This window comes from Triturus cristatus, chromosome 4_1 (assembly GCF_964204655.1).
Source record: "Triturus cristatus chromosome 4_1, aTriCri1.1, whole genome shotgun sequence".
Lineage (NCBI taxonomy): Eukaryota > Metazoa > Chordata > Amphibia > Caudata > Salamandridae > Triturus > Triturus cristatus.
The window spans coordinates 287,558,242-287,580,329 of record NC_140585.1 but is presented as its reverse complement, the minus strand read 5'-3'; the positions used below and the strand labels follow the sequence as shown (position 1 = coordinate 287,580,329).

Below are 22,088 nucleotides of genomic sequence, written 5' to 3'. Positions count from 1 at the left end.
TTTTCCAAAGGAAGAAGCACCCCGGCCACGACCCCTCCCACGAAAGGGCTGACCACCTCGACCCCTCCGAGAAGGGCCAAAAGCCCTCTGAGAACCAAAGGAACGGAAGTGACTCGCCCTCTCAGGAGCCAGGAGTTTACGGTCCTCCGCCGTTTTCTTAACCATGTCATCCAGAGGCGACCCAAAAAGTTTAACCCCAGAAAAAGGAATCATCAGGAGATTTTTCTGCGCAGCATCAGCCTTCCATGAACGAAGCCACAACTGGCGTCTTGCAGCCACCGAAGACCCAGCCGCGGAAGCCGCCGCTCCCAAAGAGTCAAAGGAGACATCCGAAAGCAACCGAACTTGTTGCTCCATCATAGCCAGGGTAGAAGAAACATCCTCCCCCTGGTCCAACAATTCAGACAGACTGAAAATCCTTAAGCAAGGATTGTATAGTGTAAGAAGCATAGGCAGCCGCCCTGATAGAGAAATTCGCAGCCGCAAAAGTGTGCTTCACCGCACCATCCACTTTACGGTCAACCGGGTCAGCAGGAGAAGAATCCTCAGAAACTACAGTCCCATGAGACGCCATGCTGGCCAACAAGGAATCAACCTTCACCGAGGAAGGGAATTTCACATCAAAATCCTGTAGCGGGTACCCCTTATTCAAAAAGCGTGGGAAGGAACCCTTGTCCACATCCTTCCATTCATTCTCCAAGACCCTCAAGACTGAAGAGTGTAGAGGCAAAGAATCAGGTTCAGGACGCTGGTATTGCGCAAATAGATAGTCTTCCAGAGGAACAACAGAAGCAGGAAACACCAAGTTCTCTCTAATGTGACCCAGCACCTCCTTCAGGTCGGTACCCTGCACAAAACGACCCCTGACATCAACCTCCTCCTCGATGTCAGAATCAGCAGCCGCAGCGCCATCAACCTTAGCCCGCTTCGCAGGAGGAACAGGCATCTGACCTTGCATAGCAGCAGCCACAGCAGAATTGATCATCTGCTGCAACACGTCCATAGAGGGGATCTGTATACCAGAACCAGAAGCCTCAGGAGCAGAATCAGCCACAGAACCACTCTCTATCATAGTCATACACCAGTGAACGCATGAATTGAAACACAGGCAGGGAAGAAGACAACACGCCTGGCATAAAAGGCCCCGGGGTTGCTAGGCAACCTAACAAGCCAGTACATGCAGCAGACAAATCAACATAAATGTCGGACGAAACAGCCGCGCTCATGCCCATAGACAGTGGAAGCACTACAGAGACCGTCTTGTGAGGTCGGAGACAGATCGAACACCGCCCCACCACATGAAGGAACGTGCACCGAACCTGCATCCGAAGAAATGCGTACGGGAGTCACCCGCCCCCACAGCAAGCACACGCGGCCCCGTCAGGAGGTAAGAATGCTACCGGGAGCCTCCGGCCCCCAGAGCAAACGCATCCGGCCGAGCTACGTCCGCTTAGCAGGACGCGCGGCCGGTAAATGAAACAAACCACCGACAACAGTCAGGAGGCTGAATCCAGAGTCACAGTATGACTCACTGTCACAATCGAAACGAACGCCACTGAAAGTCCGCTGAAGCAGGACCAGAGGCGCGAAGGTAGTAGCAGGAGGTAAAAAACATTATCAAAAGAAACAAACTACCGACAACAGCGAAAAAACACACTACTACCCCCAAACTAGATACCCTAGGGCATAACGGGTCCGCTCAAGCAGGAACCCAGCCCCACTCACCTGATCATCAGGCAACACAGCACTCGGAGAAGTGCAGAAAAAAATAACAGATCTGACTGGCTGGTTTGTATCCCTTTATGGGATTGGCTGAAGCCACTGGGGGCCATGTTGGAGGAGGGAGGGGAGATTAGAGCGCTGCTCTTTTATTTTACTTGGAGTTCTGTGTGGAGCCGGAGGCTCATATGTGAATACTGTGGCGAGGAAGACTGGACGAGGAGGTAATGAGCTATGGTTTGGGGCAAATAATATATATTTATTTTCACTGAAAAAAAAATAAAGGTTAAAGTAACATTATAGTAGGGTGATAATTTCACACACAACATAACGTTTTAAACATCGAAAACCACCCAAATTCACCAGTTAATGTTATCTCAAATAAACTCCTGTCCAGTTTTCTTCTCAATTTCATTGCAAAACATTGCAGTGATATCAGTGATGTCATAAGGGTAAATAGCAGTGCAAAGTGAGGGTGTGAGCTATAGTTAACTTGGGGTTCCTTCAGATAACTATAACTGATGAATCAGTGGTTTTGTACATTTAAAATGTTACATTGTCACTGAAACTTTAATCCAACTATAATGCTACATTAACCTTCGTTTTTTCTCGCGTATTTCTAATTGTTTTTTTAACGCAATGTTTTATTACCATACATCAAGCCAACCTTCCCCTTCCCAGACGCGCACAGCCAAAGGCCAGGCCCTGTGTTCAACTCCACGCAGGCAGCCAATCCCACGCTGCGCAAGGCCTTTGGCCATGTGCAGGTTAGAATTGGCTGCAGAGCCTGGCCTGTGGCAAGACACTGCGTCCAACGTATTAGCACAGACTACCTCCCCAAACCACTTTGTGCTCCTGGGACCCCCTCCCTGAGCCAAAAGTGGTCACAAGAACACAATTTCCGGGGGCAAAAAGAATATTTGCAAGAGGGAGGGGGCACCTGGCCCCTTTACCAAAGACACAAGGGGCCCTGTCCCCAGGGGCCAAATCTTATTTTAAAGGAGGGGGGAGGAATGCTCAGCCACTCTCCCCAAGCCACTATGGGCCCCAGGGACCATACTCCCCAGGAACCTTTGTTTCCCCCTCTTTTAATAAAGGGTAGGGGGCACACTGTCCACCTTTCCAAGTCCATACCTCCCCCAAGGACACCAAGCAAACAGTACATTGATTTCATCTTTGGTGCTGCTGGATGGAGCAGGCATTGCTTCGTCCTAGCAGGAAGAGCTGTTTTTAGGTCTCGCGCCTAGCAATGCAGTGCGCAGCGAGAGTCCTTTTGTCCGGGGTTTCAAACCGGAGTCTGGAATCGCACACGCTCGTGCTTTTCCTTTTGGCTTCCGCTATTGGGCTTTGATTGCGTGTTTTTTCCCAAACAGAGCACGCAATAGGCCAAAGGCGGGCTCATTGCTCCGCCCATGGCCCATTGGGGTCTGTTACACGCCCTGCCGGCCATGTGGTTTCAATTATCGTGTCCAGAGACAGGCGCGATAATGGAAACCAGATGGCTCGCGCACCACTCGAGGGAGTGGTTTTTTTTTTTTTTACACTGCCGCTTGTTTGCACGTAGGAGAGGGTCCGTGCCAAGGGTTTCCTGAAACATTGGTTATGGATAATGTGGCAGCGGCACACTCCCTCCTAATACCTGGCAGACATGATCAAGGGGTGGTTTTAGCATTAATGGGAGATCTGCACCGACAGTGAAGCTCCTTGTCCTGCTCAGTCTTGTTTTTTTAAGCAGTGGCAGCGCACTTTAATTGTGATATGTGCGCCTCAACAAACTTTGTTCTTTTAATATATTTGTTAAACAGCAGGCACACTTTTTCCATTTCGTGCACCGGCTGTTTGAGCAGTGCTACAGGGAGAGGGCGGGCATAGGGACACTATTTATTTCCTGTAACTCCCCTCGGGCCGTCCCGCTGCTCAGTCAGTGCTTGTTTTTTTTTTTTTGTTTAACATGGCACATCCACAACAATAGCGCATGCCGCCCACAGCCCACTCTGGTCCCGGGCGCCATGCGTTATTTAGGTTTCAGGCACGCTTTTAAAATAACACGGGATTTCAGGACTACTTAGTTCGAGCACTTAAGCGGAGCATCTATTAAGAAAAGCGCTTGTATTATGCGAACCCAGCTCAACAATACTGAGAGCTCCACTACCCCTTCTCCCCCACAGCCTCTGCAGGCTTTAACAGTAAGACATTCCCGGACTGCTGCCCTGCGCTTTGTGTGCTTCAGTACCAGCGCCCCACAGTCTGCTGTCTCCGCGGTACTGCGGAGGCTCTGTGGGCCAAGCAGCATTCCACAGTTAAGTGGTGCCTAGTCCTACCGCACCTCCAGCACCAGGGCCGTGTGCATCATGATGCTGTACCCCACAGGTAACTGTACCCTGGCACTGCCCTCTTGTGCACTGGGGCCTTGTGCTAAGAACACGCTGCGATGATCTTTAGTCAATGTTAAGCGCCTCGGAAGCTCCTTACAGCTCTCGCCTCCAGCTCCCCTCTACCCTACACAGTTGCGTGCTCTGCAGTGGTTTTATTCACAGACACACCAACCGGGTCACTCAAGATTTCTGCTTACAAGCAAATTTGTGTTTTAATGAGTGCTCGTTAAGTGTTTGTGAAATAATGACAAATCTGTTAAAATCAGAGCGACAATCCCCAAGTCAAACAGAACTTGCACAGGTGCTGCTCACTGGAAGGTTCACACCGTGCTTAATCAATTTTTTGTCTCTGCTGAGGCAGGGAATACAACACTATTTTGTGTTAATTTGTTTTAGCGGGTGAATTACAAGCCCACCAAGTAGTAGTGAGACCACCCAACAATTCTCCATCAGTTGGCAAGTGAGGGGCCATTCTGGAATGGTAAACTCAATTCCGGACTACATAACTATTGGCCCGCCCACTGTTTAATCTGGTAAAGATGGTGCTTGCATGTGCCTGTGCAGAAGGGAAAAAAGAATCAAAAATGCATGTTTGCGCCACACTTAAGTATGCACTAATAATTATTTTTCATACAATTTTTAAGACAAATGTTCCGCTAAGGCACTTCGCAGATGCTATCTGTAGCATCAAAGGGCCCTCGGCCCCGAGAAGTGGAATTTGATTGGGGAGAGCAAGTTCTGCTAAGATATAATTTATGGAGACCGTTGTCCTACTCATACTAGTTGGGCTTTTGTGGATGTTTTGGGGGAGCATGGACCAAGCTGGCGGCCAAATGAACTACCCTAAGGTCACTGGTTCGAGGCCCTGTGGTTCCAATCAATCTTCATTCACTCAAGGTTGATGAAACAAGCTCTGGTAACGTTCGTTAACTTTCTAAAGCAGCTAGAGTCTCCCTCATAGATGAACTGTACTACAAATATGTCTGTTCTAGGTGTGTATAGAAGTTAGATGGGTACAGTTTGCACAATTCAAGTGCTTCTTGGATTGAAAGAGAATTACTTAACAGGCACTCTGTGCACATAGTTCTCTTGGGCTCGCATCCAGAATTTAATGGATGCATTAAAAAACATGTTGTAGTTTATATTCAGAGAAAGCGGCATTACCTCAATAAGGAATGTGGCAATACCATTCTCTGCGAAAGTCTTGCGTGAAAGGCACACGTCAAAAACTAGTGCTAACTCCACACCTTTAAAAATGCTGAAAAACATACAAGTTCCTTCTCATATAAATCTAAACTTCCTTCTCATATAAATCTAAACTTCCGGTAATGGTTACAATACAGAATCATGTTACACCTACCAGCCTGATCTTCTACAACTGAAGACCTTACACAGATGTTAAGTGTCAGGTCAGCTGCCATTCTGGTGATGTTTACTAAATGTGGTCCGACTCGTCACTCTTTGTGCTAAGAATGATGTGTGCTAGTGCACTGTACGTGGCCCTTCCTTGCCATATGCGATAAGTGTAGTTGGTCTACCACTTGTGCAACGTCAAACTATACATCCACTGCTATAAGCACAGTTTGGATTCCGTCGTGCACTGGTGTCTTCCCATTAAACAGTGGGCACCAATAGTGTTACACAGATGCCAGTGGCCACAGTGCAAGCAGGCACAAGCATTTGCAATGCATTAGGTATCGCATTTTCAAAACTTTGACCTATTGGTATTGTAAATGACAATGGCTTTGATTATTGTAGGTTTTCTCAACATATAAATAAAACGCATTGTCATTTACAAAAACCAATAACTCAAAATCTCGCGAATGCGAGACCTATTGCATTGCAAATGCTTGTTGTTAGTGGCCACTGGGCAGGAGCAATGAGAGTTTCCCTGTCCACAAGAGCATAGGCAGGGAAACGAAAGTCTGCTCCCACCCAGTGGGAGCACTGTTAAAGCAGGAACGAGGGCAGGGATGGAATGTCTGCTTCTACTTGGCAGAAGCTTTAAAAATGCTTCCCCCAGGTGAGAGAAGACATGTTTCCCTGCCTATGCTATTGCAGGTAGGGAAACCACTGTGTCCCTGGGGTGTGCTCCTCTGGACACAGTGATTGAACCGGGTCAGGGGGAGGGGGGGGCTAGGTTCCCAGTGCCTTTATAGGCTGGGGGGGGGTACGTGCCCCCCTCCATTCTTGAAATAAAAAAGGGATAGAGGTCATGCGCTCCTCTCACATTACTATATATGAAGGCCCAAGGGGATGGGGTCTCTGGGGCCTCCCAGAGGCCCTGGGAGGGAGCCACATATTACCCTAAAGAAAGTTTAACCCCGGGCCCTGGCACGCCCAGTTATTTTCCTCAATAGTAGTGCTCCCACCCCCTTTTTTTTTTTTAATTTTGCCCCAGATTCACAGATCCTCTGCAATTTCAAAGCAAAATAAAATACAGATAAGTTAAACAAATACACACCACGTTTTTGGCCCCAGGCGGGGACTCTCTGGGAACCCTGCCCCCATCTGGCCTAGGAGGTATAGGTATTCCCTACCTTGCCCCCTTATGTCTTTTTTAACCTTTTTTGTGGGACTCTGGAGTCCCGAGTCCTAAGATGGCTGCTGCCACATCCTCTTTGAAGTGGTAGCAGCCAATCCTATCTCACCATGAGATCGATCGGGTTCACAAAGCCTCTGTGGTGTAATATATACAAAGTTTTTGAGCCTTAATTACTCAAAAGCTACTGAACGGATTTACACAAAAGGCACTCGTTCTGGACCAAGATCCAGCTTTCTGCTAAATTTGGTGTGAATCGTTCAAGCGGAAGCTGTGCCTATAGAAGAATGAATGGGGGAAACGTTTTGGGACCCCCACTTTTCCTCAGCCCCTACTTGGCAAATCACCCTGAAACTTTCCAGAAAGGAGCAGAGGTAGACATTTTTTTTGTAAAGTTTTGTGAAAATTCACCAAACCGAGCCAAAGTTATTAGAAAAAATGGTCCGAACTAGAACTACAGTGGCGACTGCCACTGGGTAACATGTAAACCATAGATTGGATATACTAATTCTTCATCTAATCCCCTCTAAAATCCTACTACCCTGTAGCCATAACCACACAACTCCTATCCCCTCTAAAATCCTACTACCCTGTAGCCTTACCCTCACGACTCCTATCCCCTCTACAATCCTACTACCCTGTAGCCTTACCCACACCTAACATATTCCCCTTAATTTTGTTATTTACGGTATTAAAGAACAAGCATTGGCATAGCCAATAGGTCTCGCCTTTGGGACCTTATAAGTGTTTAGCCATGCAACAGTTAATGTTGTTGCAGTAAGGATATTGTGCTGCATAATTAAATACTTATAAAGGTACCAAAGGCGAGACCTATTGGCTATGCCAATGCTGGTTTGTTTTGGAAAGAAACATGGGAAGAATGGGCACAAGCAATTCAGGCTGCCGGAGTGAGCTGAAGCAACATAGGGGTCCAGAAGCAATATGGAGGGTGTATGTGGGGGGAGCAAACAGGCAAGAGGGAGAGCAAGATAGAGTGTGCGGTAGAAAGGCTAACAGAGGAGAGCATTTAGAGCTGGAAGAGGGTAGAAACACAGGCGAGAAATCAACGCAGAAAAAAGGGAGCACACAAGGGCAGCCTTATCACAAAAGGGGGCAGGGAGGAGCACACAGGTGAGCGAGAGCAGTGTGGAGAGGAGGAAGAGAAGCATACTAGTGCGACAGCTGGAAAACACATGCAATCTTAAAGAGTGCATACACAATAGGAATAAAGTAGCACCTGAAAAAGCGAGTAGTGTAAGGACACAGAAATGAAGCCATGTCGGGTGGGTGGGGGATTTGTAAAACACAAGAAGCGGGAGGAAAGCCCACAGATCTGTATGAATAAAAAAGTAGGCAAATAGTTATATTAAAGCGAACAAATGGCAAGCAATGAGCGGGCTCTACACCCATTGTAAGCTAGCAATACATGTCGCAATAGACAGCACCTGTTCTCTTGCTCTCTCATGCTCTGCTTACTTCCCCGCAAATATCTACCCACTCCACTGCTTCCGTTTCATATGCCACGCACTTGCTCTTCAGTTACTCCCATAACCCTCATTGTCTTAGAAATAAATGGCTTTAGATTTCCTTTTGTTGACGGGTCCAACTTCAAAAGTAAATACTTTGAGCAACTACATTAATTTTTTTGTTTAAATTAAAGATCTAAGTGACTTCTTCCATTCTGTATCATTAAAAAACAGAAAAGAAAATGGCATCTCCGTCATTCTGTAGTGTAGGCATGTGGGTATATGGTGAAGTATGCACCCGAAACATCACGCAGAGCACCTAAAGAAAGACGCAGTTGTCAGCAGTCGCGGCTTTAGCAAAGCCAATAAATAGGTCAACAAGGTGCGACCTACTGTTTTTGACAATGTTTGTGTACAATCAGCACACATTTTATTAACCCCTTCAGCGCTGCGCGGATTCCCCCGCGGTGCTGAAGGGTTAGAGCGCGGGCGGGGCCATGACGGAACGGTTCCGTCATGAGCACAGCTCAACCGATGCTCATGACGGAATCGTTCCGTCATGAGCATGGAAGGGGTTAAAGCCTGGAAAAGAAAATAAGTCAATAATGGACAGGAAAAAGACGCTGCAAAAACAAAAACGCGTCATAACACTTTCTCCACTACAGCAAGCTAATTCTTTTGCTTTACCTTCAGGAAAACCACCAAAAATTGACCCTTCACGACTGAACAAACAGTTAAAAAAAGATATAGTACAGGAGCCATCAACCTCCATTCCAAGGTGCAAAGTGTTCTCCAAACAGATACCATCAGGGGTGCTGGAACCATTTTCAGAGTGGGGCTGCTGCCATTATTATTACCCCACAAAATGTATTGGGAATTGTGAAAAATCTATCCCTTACAAAAGGGCAAAGTGCAGCAATTGAGCCACGCCCATTCGGCAAGCGACTGGAAAAAAAGTAAATTTATGTAGAGCAGGAATTATAATGTGCAGAAATCAGGTATCGGCAAATATTTGTCATGTTCACATCACCAAGTAAAGTTTTTTGATCGTTCTGAAATATTGGTTTCCATCACACTTCAGAAATACAAAAAAACGCTTCATTTGTGCTTTCATCGCTAATATATTTGGAAATATTTCTACAGTTAATTTAAAATGTGACGTGTGTGTGAAAAATAAACACCCTGCAGACTTTTCAGTCACACCAGGCTGTCAAATAGTTAATTTGACAATCTCCTCTCACTTTGCAATCAGAGTAAGAAAAAACACGTTTTCATGTTAGAAGAATAAGCAGCAATTTTCCAAAAGACCGAAAAAAAAAAAAATGTCTGCCAATTGGACCTCTGTCTTTGAAGCACAGAAAATTTGACAAATAAAAAATTAATTACAGACAGTTATTGCTTATTCACCTTGGAACTCTATCTGGTATGGGTACTTGGGGGTGCAGCACCCTTACTTCCAGGCCCTATGGACACCATGTAGAATCCGGAAGCTCTACCCACAACTTATTATTTTGGTTACGATTTTGTGCACTGGAAATCAAAAATCGATCATATGTAGTAAAAGCCTTTTACATTAGTGCTGTAGTGAACAATACAAATGCCGAGCTCCATCTGGTGGCCTAATTGTGAACAAAAAGATTGTTTTTAACTTCGAGTTTGAACGAACAACCAGCACCAATGGTTTTTGGGAAAAACGGGAGAAACTGAAAGGGAATTAAAAGTACACCCACTCGGCAATATTTAGCAAAAATGTGAATGCTCCCTGTGAAGCTGCCACACAAAGCAAAGATATGAGACGGGAGAGGAAGTGGCGATCCTGCCAGAGATTCCACGTTTGGAACTCGGGCGCAGATTACACAACTTACTTTGAGAGTGGGCAAATCACTTTATCTGCCCGAGCTCATAAAACATGAATGTGATCATGAGTTATATAAGTGGTGCTCATGTAAAGCGCTAGGAAACCTTTTAGTCGAGTTCGCCCTATTCAGAACTACAAACAAGTTGCCACAGATATTTAAAAAAAGCTACAACAAGCATCGCGGCACCGGCGCTTTACTTTGAACATTAAAAGTAAAGCGCGGGTGCCACGATTATAGCAAAAGTAAAGAAATAGATGTTTTTTTCTATTTTTTTTACTTTTGCGAAAGTGAAAGTCATCATGGTGCTAATGACCCGTGAAAGACAGATGGCGGCCGGCTGCGCGCGTGCATACACGCTTGTGAACGCAAGCGCTAGGCCAGCCAGTAGCAGTTTGAAAACTCATCTACTAAATGTCTCGCAGAGCAGCGCATGCGCGCTGACTCAGCGAGACCTAAAACCAAGCATTTGCAATGCAATAGGTCTCGCATTTGCGAGAGTTTGAGCTGTTGGCATTGTAAATGACAATGCCTTTTATGTATGTGTTGGTTTTTAAAACATAAATAAAATGCATTGTCATTTACAATGCCAATAGCTTAAACCCTCGCAAATGCGAGACCCATTACATTGCAGGGTGGAGAGCTAGAAGAAAGGATGGATGGAAAAGTGAATGGGTGGATGGATGAGTGAAAGGGTGGATTAAGGGATGGATGGGTGGGTGAAATAATGGATGGAAGGATAGAGGATACATAGGTGTGAAAATGGTTGAAAAGGTTTGGATATGGATGGGCACACAGATGGAAGGACAGAATGAATGGTGAAAGACTGAATGATGGATGAAAGAATTAATAGATGACTTTGAGTGACACCCAACTGCTACTTAAATGTTACACTAGTAATTGTAAATGTTTGCATGTTTTGTTTTAGGTGTAAGGTTTTAGGGAGTGCCTCATAGTGCCATGAGATGAGCTTGAGATGTATATTGTGTTTGTAGCAATAGTCAACGCATCAAAAATAAACTATGTAATAGTGTATCGGCAGTGCATTCTTTAAGAAAGCTGCAGGGAAAAGCACCTTTGTGACTTACGCCAGTTGTGCCACTCTCTGCGAAGCCCCTAAAAGCAAAGTTAGAATCCATATTTTAAGTTCCACTTGCTTAATCACTCATAATGTGTTCCCTTGAGTGGGTTCATCACAGCAATCCTCCCTTTAGTTCAGCCATGCGTGCTGCTTTACATCTCACAATGGCAGGCAGATATGAGATGCTAGTAACAAAGTCTATCCGAGCAGATCTTCCTGACCACTTCTCTCACCAAACATGCCTGCTCAGGACCATGAGTTATGAACAAAATATCAGACTGGACAACCCATTGCAGTAATCATATACACAGATTATTACCATATTAAATACCACAAAAAGACCTCATATCAAACAACAACTGTCACAAAAGTTAATATCCAGTTTGAGAGAAAGTGAAGACAACTAATGTACACTACCTATAATGTAGACACCAATTTACCCTCAATCTTACAGAATCAAAATAAACCAATAATTCATGGAAGTCAATTCACGCAAAGAAGAGCGAGTATCATCCCTCTTTATCCCTATGGATGACATCACAGAATGGTCCTTGTCCCGCCATTTTCCCCATCCAAAGCTTCATGCTGCTGGGATGCCAAGCGAAGGCCTAGTGTCCAATCCACACACAGTAAACATGGCTCATTTGCTTCTGTCTCCTTTCTTTTCCTTCCTATGCCTCTCTGCTCCCTGAGATTATGGGTAACAAGGCAAGATAAATAGCAAGTAAGGGGCAGTAGCTGCTACCCACCCCCCCACCCCCCCTCCATGACACACACAAATCTGCTTCCAGTAACAGTGAGCAAGCTTGCATTATGTCAGCAGCTTCATGTTTGGCAAATAGTGTAGTCTATTGAACACATGTTCCTGCTGTACTAAAATATTAGACAACCAAAGTCAGGTGGAACTAAATCGAAAATTAAAATGAACGCAGACTGCTAAAGTACACGTAAAAAACACAAAACAGCCTCACTCTTCCCACAAAGCTCAGGAGCGCGTCTTGTTTACACGGGCGCCTTAGAACAATCTGCTGGGTCACTTCTCACACAACCAAAGCAAAGCAGGAAGCTGTCTTTTTCAAGTTAGGAAAACGTCGTGTTTTTTCAAGAATGTTCAGGCCCAGTAACTAAACAGTCACGTTAAAAACCAACAATTTGCAACCCTCTTCTTTACTAGTTCCTAACAGTCATAGGGAAGGTGCACACTCGCCGCCAGGACTTCCAGTGCAAAAGAATCGGTGCGCCTCTTAAATTCACACCAGTAGTGGTTAAAATAAACGACGAGTGCTTCCTGTCAAGTATGCTTTCCAGCTTTAAAAAAAAATAGGTCTCGCATTTGTGAGAGTTAGAGCTACTGACGTAAATGACAATGTTTTTTACCCAGGTGTTTTGGTATGGAGTGGATGTATGTGGTGTGGAGTAGAATTATGTGGGTTACATTGGAATCGTTAGCTGTGTGTGGTGGAATTGTGCGGTGGTTTTGAGTGGATGTGTGGTGTGGAATTATGTGGCATGGTGTGCAGTGAAAATATGTGGATAGTAAATATGTGCTATTGAGTGGACTGGAAATGTGTGGAGGGGGTTGTCTGATAATTATACAGAATGGAATTTTGTGTTGTGGAGTGGTATGTTGTGTAGTTTGATTATGTGGTGGGCTGTTGAATTTTGTCGCATGATGTGGAATTTTGTGGTGTGGATTGGATGGATGTGGTGTGTTGTGTAATTGTTGAGTTGAATTATGTGTTTTGCTGTCCAATTATGTGGTGTGGAATGGAAACATGTAGAGTTGAATTGTGTGGTGTGGAAGTGTGTGGTATTGAGCGAAATTATGTTGACTGGAATTATGTGACATGGTGTGGAGTGTCTTGGAGAAGGACTGGTTCACTCGCTCAGTGAAATGTGGAAGAGGTAAATACTTTTTTCACCTGATGTAAAAGACAGTGCTTTAACAGGAGGGGGAATCTTCGGCTTAAGAGACATACTTTAACCAGAAGGCAACTAGTGATGCTCTTAGTGAGCCTTACCAAGACTGTTAGTTTGACCTCTGGAACAGAAGACCAGGATCAAGAAATGTTGGAAGTCACAGTGACCTATTCAATAAAAGCATTGTTACGCCTGCAATAGAGTCCTTTTCACGCAGTGATGTATTGACATCCTGGTTTGCAAGATGTACTGACATAGATACGCAGCTCCAAATCATTGATAATAGTAAGCACTGCAAAGCATTTATGGAATGCAAGATTAGCTGCGCCTTTGCAGATGTATTTGCTGTAACAAACAGCCTTTATTAAATGGCTTCCTGACCGATGATTCCCCTGCAAAAGTACTTATTGTAAGTAAATACAAGTAATATATTTTTTGGATCCAGCAGCGGAGCCCTCTATAATCCTGCGACACAAAGGATGATACATGACCAAGGACACACTAAATCGGACGGTAATGTAATCTGACTACTTCTGGTTGGTACTATTTGTACAAACCAGAAGAAACGTTTCAAAATTACATTCTACACAGCACGTAAGTCTGCTAATCTCTTGCAAACCCCTTGGTTTGTAAATGTGTGGCATGCTAGGCAGGAAGTCAGTGTGGCAGCAGGGTGCTACTTGAACTAGTTTCATATAAAAAAAAAAAAATAGAATATCTAGTGTCAATAAACGCTAGCAATTCCACGCGCCTTACTGAACTGCCACACCACATCTTGCCGGACCCTGCAAGGCAGACACTGTCCTGGCTTGAACTCCAGGAACTTGGGTAGCAGCCTAAGCGAATGCTCGGCTTCCAGTTGTCAACAGACTGTGACGCTGTAAGGGGCTCTGGTGGAGATAGTTCTGGTTGCACTCAGCCGCCCCGTTCCCGTACTTTATCCTTAGTTCTCCTTTCAAGTTCAGACGCTAGGAAGCAACAGCCACCAAATCTGGTCTGACTGGTTGGGGGAAGGCTATCACCTTGACTGACAGACCAGGCACACCTCTAGCCCAGTCCACCCGGCTCCAAACTGAGCTGCACTTATCGGCTGTCTGTGGACTGTTTGGAAAGAGGAACGTGTTCACTTCAAAGCCAATCAGCATTTCACAATTCTGTGCAGTTCATTAAGATTGGCTGAGCTGACCCGATGCTTCAATCCTAGATCGCTTTATACAATAGGCAGTACCGCCCTCATTCAGATGACTCCCTTGAACATGTGTGGTTGTTGTGCGTCGTGAAAGTGTTAGCATTGTGGGTAGATAATATCCGTTAAACAAGTTGAATACGACGAGTCGCCATTTTTAAAGTAAGAGCGCGCATGGAGTGCTGCAATTAACAAGGAAGACAAAAGTAGCGTGTGTCTTCCCGTGAGCGGGAACGCGGGCTTTGAAGCGGCAAGGGGCGGGGGAGCGCATTCCAGGCGGGGGAGCGGACCCTTTGAAGTAGGTGCATGCACCAGTGGGCTGAAGCACTTCCCAAAAGTGGATTGCATGGCGGCACAATGCACGTGATTGTGCCCGTGCTCGCCATGCAATCCACATTTGGGAGCACTTTTGGGAGCCCCTTACTAGAGTCTCGCATAGCGATTGCTACGCAATATCTAGGCGAGACCTAAAAAGCGAAACACGCACACACCCTTACCTGTGTGGTAAAAGTCAGTGTGGTACAGCAACAGAAAATGCTATCATGGACCTTACCTGCGTGGTAATAAGCATGGATTAAAAATCAGGGCTTCAAGTGGGATGAAAAAGTAAAAAAAAAAAAGGGGGGGGGGGCTATAAAAAGGCCATGGCCTATATACTTAAGGATGTGGCTTAAACACAGACTACATTTCTGTGATTTTCATAGGGTGCCACCTCTGGTAGTGTGCCTTTCTATTATTTATCTAGATATATAGCAAACTACAGACATACACCTAAAACCATCCAGGTCTACTGGCTTTGTCAATGGTTGTTAGCTTATTTAGATAAAATGACTAAACAATGATTTTGTTGTAAATAATGAATATTGAAAAAAACAATTCGATTCTGAAATGATGTGACTAAATAACATTACTAAGTGCTGTTTAAAGGGTAGTGGTCTACAGAGAGTCTCAAGTACTCCAGTTATGTTCGCACTATGACAGACATGTATGCCCTTTTCTCTTCACATCTCTTCCATCTGCACATCTTGCACCTCATATTTTCTCTTCAGGACCCTTTTTTCACTCTCGCGCTTGAATGCACTTCCTTGTATCACTTTACCACCCTCCAAGCACATACTCGCCTGCAAGCACCGATTCATTTATTTATTTTAACTTTCACCCTGTCAATATTCCGACAACTGTGAACCACCTTCATACACATTTCAGAATCACAATTGTGGCTGAAAACCGGTCCGTTGGTAAGTGCGCTCTACAGAGAGGCCAGGGACTGAATGACCATACATTCTGAACACAATTCTGACCAACTGACAACCAGTGCGAGAAACTTGCCCTGCTTTCAGACACAGGGGCATATTATCAAGAAACGGCATTAAAATTATCACCGCTTTAGCGGCAGAAAACTGCCACTAAGGCGATAATGGGCTTGGTAATATGCCCGTGAGAATTTCTATAGAAGCCCATGTTCTGGTGTCAACATGGGCTTCTATTGGAATTCTCTGCGGCATATTATCAAGCTCATTCATTTTAACGCCGTGCTTGATAATATGCCCCCCAATTCGGTAGCTCTCAAACGTGGCCCATTATAAACATCTAAAGGCGACTCCGTTAAAAGTATGCGCTACAAAAGAGGAATAGACTAAAGGGAAAAAATACAGAAACACCACCCGGGATACAGGTAACACAAGTTTAAGACAAGAGTGAACTACAAACAGAAACTAACTCGCCAACATGGATCCCTTTAACTAACGTTTTACATTAATTGCTCAGAAATTGGATCATGGTATAAAGTTGAGTTAAGGACGTGAATATCGGGCCCGAAAGAGACCCGTTCCGATGTCCGTTTTTAATTACCAGATCCTGCGGACCAATCTACCCAAAACCCCAATTACACGTTCCAGAGTGCAAATAAAACGCCAGGCCAGGGCTCACACATGGACTTTGAAACTTGGCAGGTATGCTTGCGTCAAACTAAAGTCTCGACTATGAAGGGAATAACTAATGTATATGTGCTTCGAAGCTTGAAAATGATTGACGCTACTTTGGATCAGGCAAATCAGCGAGTCTAAAGTCCACAACGGTCTGCGCGGCTGGCGCCAGCAGCTTTATTAAAATACTTTGTTTCGCAGCCCCCAATATTGAACGCGGAACTACAATTACTTAAATAATTTAAGTTAAAAAAAATAACACTCATGTGAACTACATCTACAATACCACCGCGCTTTACGTCTCCTGCGTCGTAGCACTACGCACCGTAATGTGAAAAGGTGCAAGTGCTTTTTAGATACACAAAGGGGCAGATTTGGAAGCCCCTTGCGCCACTTTTAACACGTGAAAAGTGACGCAAAAGTGGCGGAAGAGGCTTGTAAATCTGCCCCAAAGTATTTGATTACGGGGAATGCGAGAACATCTGTCAGAAGGGCACGTGAAACACCTGCGTTGTCCAGCTTCAAAACATTTTCATTTGGAAAAGAAAAAATCCCTATTCGCCAAAAAAAGATCGAATATCTCGAAGTCCAACGACGCTCCTTGAAAAACAGAATGTAGAAAAAGAGCAGTTTTTAACCCATTTTCAGCGTCTTACCTGCAGGATGTAAAAGTGAAGGCGCCTCCAACTTTCCGGAAACTGTTAGGGAGGAGAGACTCCGAAATATACGACTGATCCATGAGGGAGAAGGAGCCAGGGGTGGGCGGGGCTTCTCAACCGGTGCAAGGGGTGGGACAGGATTTAGGAAACTTTGGCGTATTTCATTTATTTATTTATTTAATGCATTTTTATATAGCGGGACTTTACCCGAAGGTGTCAGAGGCTTCACAATAGGAGCAGTAATGATACATAAGGAGAAAAATTACAAGTGAGCATGTTACAAAATCAAACATTACGTTACATGAGGCAATAGTGACAATTGTACAAGTATCAATAGCAAATAAAATACAAGAGGTAGCAAACGATACGTTACAAAAGGAAAAAGTGACGTGTGCAGGTTACAAGAGCATACAAAGTACCCAGAGGTAAAAAAATTGAAATAAATGGCAGACACTCAAAACACTAAAACAAAAGTTACGTTACATGAGGCAGTGGTGGCCCTTGTGCATGTTTCAAAAGCAAACAAAATACAAGAGGTAGCAAACGATACGTTACAAAAGGAAAGGTGACGTGTGCATGTTACAAAAGAGTACAAAGTACAAGTAGAGGTATAATATTGCACTAAATGGCAGACACTCAAAACACAAAAACACACTGGGAAGGCACTTCTATAGGCATGGAGAACAGAATTTCCTATAATGGAAGGACTTCCTTCAGAAAATAGAGGGCGTGAATTAAATTTGGAAGTGTCTTTGAAGGAGGAGAGCTTTGAGGTCAGTTTTGAAGGCCTGGGAAGAGGTGGTGGTCCGGAGCTGAGGCGGAAGTGAGTTCCAGATTCTCACCGCGTTGCCTGCAAAGGATTGGGCCATCAATCTTTCCTTCTTGAAAGTGGGAGGTTCAAGCAATACATTTTCTGCATTACGTGATGGTCTGGAGCCTCCAGAGAGTTTCAGTTTATTCGCCAGGTAGCGAGGGGAGGACGAGTGCAAGGCTTTGTGGGTGATACAGGCAGTCTTGTAGATAGATCTTGCCTCTATGGGAAGCCAACAGAGGGTGGATAAAATGGGTGTGATGTGGTCGCTTCTTTTGGCCCCATAAATGAAACGAGCTGCTGAATGGAGAACAGACTTCAGGGGGGACAGGTGGGTTTTGGGGAGGCCAGTAAGAAGAGAAATGCAGTAGTCCAATCTGGAGAGAACCAGCGATTGGACCAGGGTTTTAAGGTCGTGCTCCGGGAAGAAGCGACGAATCCCCCAAAGAAGGCGCAGTTGGTATCGAGCAGACTTTGCAATGGAATCGATGTGGGAGAGTAGATTGAGTTTTTTGTCGAGTATGACACCAAGGGATTTTGCGCTCTCGACAATGATGGGTTTATTGTTCAGTAGATTAATTCGATCCATCCATGATTGCACTGGGGGAGGAGAAAGTGAGGAGGAGAGAAGGAGGAATTCAGTTTTGGAGGGATTCAGGATCAGTTGATGAGTTAACATCCAGTTTTCAATGGAGTCGAGAGTAGAGCTTAGGAAGGAGAGATCATGAGTGGAGGTCACCTTAAGGTAGATTTGAGTGTCGTCCGCATATAGATGATAGTGGATCCCGGATTCACTCAGGAGATTTACCAACGGTTCTAAATAGAGATTGAACAGTGTGGGTGCAAGTATAGAGCCTTGAGGAACACCTTGACCGACCGCTAAAGGAGATGAAAGACTGTTCGCTATTTTGATCATTTGGGATCTATCAGAGAGGAAGGAGGCAAACCATTTGAGCACAGTGCCCTCCATGCCCATTCTCTGTTGAAGAGTGTTAAGGAGAGTGTTGTGATTGACAGTGTCAAAGGCTGCAGAAAGGTCAAGAAGAATTAGAAGACAAGACTCCCCTGAATCGAGTATCCGCAGCGCGTCATCAATCACTAGCAGAAGAGCTGTTTCAGTGCTGCAGTTTTGAATGAAGCCGGACTGGAAATTGTCAAGAAGATCATTGTCCTTGATATGGCGAGAGAGTTGTTTCGCTACACATTTTTCAGTGATTTTCGCAAGAAAGGGTAGGTTAGTGATGGGACGGTAGTTGTTGAAGTCGCTCGCATCAGCTGTGGGTTTTTTAAGCAGAGGGGTGACCTGCCCAGTTTTGAAGGAAACAGGAAGGGAGCCTTGACTGAGGGAGAGGTTGACCAGAGTTGTCCAATAGGAAAGAGAATGGGTATAGAAGTCAATGGCAATGGCACTAGGGATGGGGTCAAGAGAATGGTTAGAGAGCTTTGTATCGAGGATGCATTTAAGGAGGGCATCATCAGAGATGGGGTCAAAGTTTTGCCAAATGGTTAAGGATTTGCGCTAATCTGTAGGGGTAGGATGAATGACCTGATCTACAAGTGATTTCACCTTTTCGTCAAAGAATATAGCGAATTCCGCTGCTTTCTTTGTGGAATCCTCCAATTTGGAGGTTGGGGGAGAGCTGTTTGGGTTCTTGATGAGGTCGAATAGTTTTTTGGGTCTATTTTCGGCTGAGTCAAGGAGGGATTTGAAGTGCGACGCTTTTCCAAGGAAGATGTGCTTGTGGTACTTGGATCTTGCTGAACGAAGCGTGGCCAAATTTTCGGTGGAGGGCGCTTCTCTCCATTGTTTCTCAAGGACTCTTAGGTACTTCCTTTCTTCATAGAGGGATTTGTTGAACCAAGGTGCTGAGGGAGTGGGCCTTTTCTTTTTGCTTTGTAGAGGAGCGACATTATTGATTTCAACTGCAAGGACTGTAAGGCATTGGGAGGTGAGTTCGTTAACATCTAGGTCCGGGTCTGGAAGTGATAGCAAGGCAGAATCACAGAGGGTACTGAGGTCAATATTTTTAGTGTCACGGAACCAGGAAGTAGCCCTCTTAGGCTGGCCAAGAGTTATAGAGTGTGATAGGTGAAGAGAGAATGGGATGAGGAGGTGGTCAGACCAGTCTACATGAATAGGGGTAGCGATGGTCAGCAAGCCTGATTTAGAAATAACAAGGTCCAGGGTTGAGCCCTTAGAGTGTGTTGTTTCAGTGCAGTGTTGGATAAGATCGTTTGCAGAGAGGAAGGGGGCCAGCAAATTCGCATAGGTGTCTTGAGGCGAGCCCCAGTGGACATTGAAGTCACCCACGAAGATCTGATTGTCACTTTGCGAGTATTGGTCACTGATTCAGTCCGTGAGTTCCTCCATAAACGAAGGGCTGCTACCAGGCGGGTGGTAGATACCATGGAATCTGAGAGGTGAGCGGTGGTGCAATTGAAGCTCAAGAGATAGGCATTCAAAAGTGTGGAAGGAGCTGTTAGGAAGAGCCTTAAGTTGAAGGGAGTTTCTAAAGATGACTGCAGCACCTACCCAACTTTGTCAATTCTGTCATTTCTAAGTATAGAATAGTCTGTGGGTACAAGGAGATCAAACATAGAGTGAGAGGTGTCGTTGAACCAGGTCTCTGTGAGGAAGAGCATGTCAATATTGTGCAAGTTGATAGTATCGGAGATTTCAAGTTGTGTTTTATTGCAGATCTGCAGTTGTGGAGCATACAGCGCAGCTCTGTCGCGACTGTTTTGGTGACGGGGGCACTTGGGCTATGAAGGGTGATGGGGATATTGTACTTATATGAGGGCGCTCGGGAGGGTTTAGGTGGATGAGTGGTTCTGACAGAGGTGATGGTCGGAATAGTGTAGATAACAGGGTTACTGGGAAGTGAAAGTGGAAGAAGGGTAGCGTTCGAGTGCTTGTGTGAATTTGCAGACGACAGGCTATGCTTAGCTATTATGGGGTGTGGGGGCGAGGTGCATCTCGTGGGAGGGTGAGTGTTTTCCACAGGAATTGAGGTGTATGGAAAAGTCGTGATCTTGGACCTTAAAACTAAAATGGTAGCTTCAAGTTGGGAGATGGAGGTGATTAGAGAGCCTAGCTTATTTTCCAGAGAGAGTAAGGCAGAGCTCGGCATGTTGGGTGGCTTGATGGAAACAGGAGGGGGTGCACTTGGCGGTGGAAGGCAGGGAGAGGTGGGGGAACGGGAGGGGAGTAGGGGTATAGGGTTCAGAGGTGGGGAAAGGTTTTGGATGAGAGCAGGAGTTGGTGCACCAGGGGTGGGAGGAGAGTTGCCGTTGTTCACGTTGCAAGAAGGATAGGAGTTAAGGACAGAATTAGGGGGCGATAGGAGAGGATTGAGGCGGTGGGGCGGAAGGAGAGGGGAGGAGTGTGTGGGGTCATAGGGATGAAGGAGGTTTGGGAGGTAGAGAGGGGAGGGGGTTGGAGAGGTCCTGGCAGCTAGGTGAGGTGGCTGTGAGGGAGCGGGTATCAGGCAGAGTGGGGGGGATTGGGAGATAGGGAAGTTGAAGAAAGGAATTGGTTCTGATCGGTCCGAGGGAGGGAAAGGGTTACCAGGGGGGGGGAAGGGGGTAGCACAGCATTGCTGGAGGAGTGTGGGGAAGGAGAGAGATGGAATGTATTTGTGGGGAAATCGGGGTACATAGTGAGGGGAGGAGGGGGAGGAAAAGCAGAGAGGAGGGAATAAGGGGAACGTAAGGAAAGTTAACTAGGGGAGAAGGCTGGAGGAGAGGTGGTCTAAGGAGGGGGGTGGCCGGTAGGGATAGGGGGGAGGAGATGAGTATGGAGTGACGGGACGGTGCAGAATGGACGAGGAGCGTGTTAGCTAGAGGTAAGACTGAAGTGAAGAGGAGGGCATACTGTGAGGGGGGAAGAATGGGAGGGGAGGGCAGAGGGGAGAGAAGAGGGTCGACCTGTGCCTCCCAAGGGTGCAGCCTATTGGAGAGTGGGGGGGTCAGGGGAGGACATAGGGAGTAATTGGTGGAGGTAGATGAAGAGTCAAGGGATAGCCCGGTCGCAGGGGAGGGGAGTAGGGAAGGGAAGAGGTGGTCAAAGAGAGAGAGACAGGTGTCTTTGGCTTGAATCATGACAGTACCGTTGTTATAGAGTGAGATAGTGAGGGATCCGTTGAAACTCGCAGAGGGGGAAATATTTAGCTGTTTCCCATGAGGGATAGAGGAGGAGGAGGTGACGTTAAGGGAGTTGTAAAAGCTGGTAGACCAAGAGGGGATGTCGTGCGTGAAAAAAATGAGATCGTTTTTGAGCCTCCCATAACGACCATTGTAAAACTGATCAACAAAAAGGGAATCAGGGAAACATTCAATGGTGTTATGCTTGAAACATTTTGGTGCAGCTTTAGTCAGGTTAGAAGGGTAAATGATTTTGTAGCAATTAATTCCAGACTTAATTCGAGTGGTGGCCATGTTGGGAAATTGTGGAGGAGGAGGGTGGTGGGGATATGAGAAGGGTGTTACTAGGAAAGCGGTGGTGAGGAGAAGTATGAGGACAAGAAGGGGGCACATAATCCAGACGTC

At 45.7% G+C, this 22,088-nt stretch overlaps 1 protein-coding gene across 1 annotated transcript in view; it reads right to left on the bottom strand.

The window, feature by feature from the left end:
• The window catches only part of LOC146854294 (uncharacterized), a 215,934-nt gene extending 199,079 nt beyond the window's left edge, over positions 1 to 16,855 (bottom strand). Inside the window, exon 1 of the mRNA XM_085652079.1 lies at positions 16,727 to 16,855. The gene's annotated coding sequence lies outside the window, so the exon portion shown is untranslated. The remainder of the gene's footprint in view (positions 1 to 16,726) is intronic.
• Between the last annotated feature and the right edge of the window lie 5,233 nt (positions 16,856 to 22,088).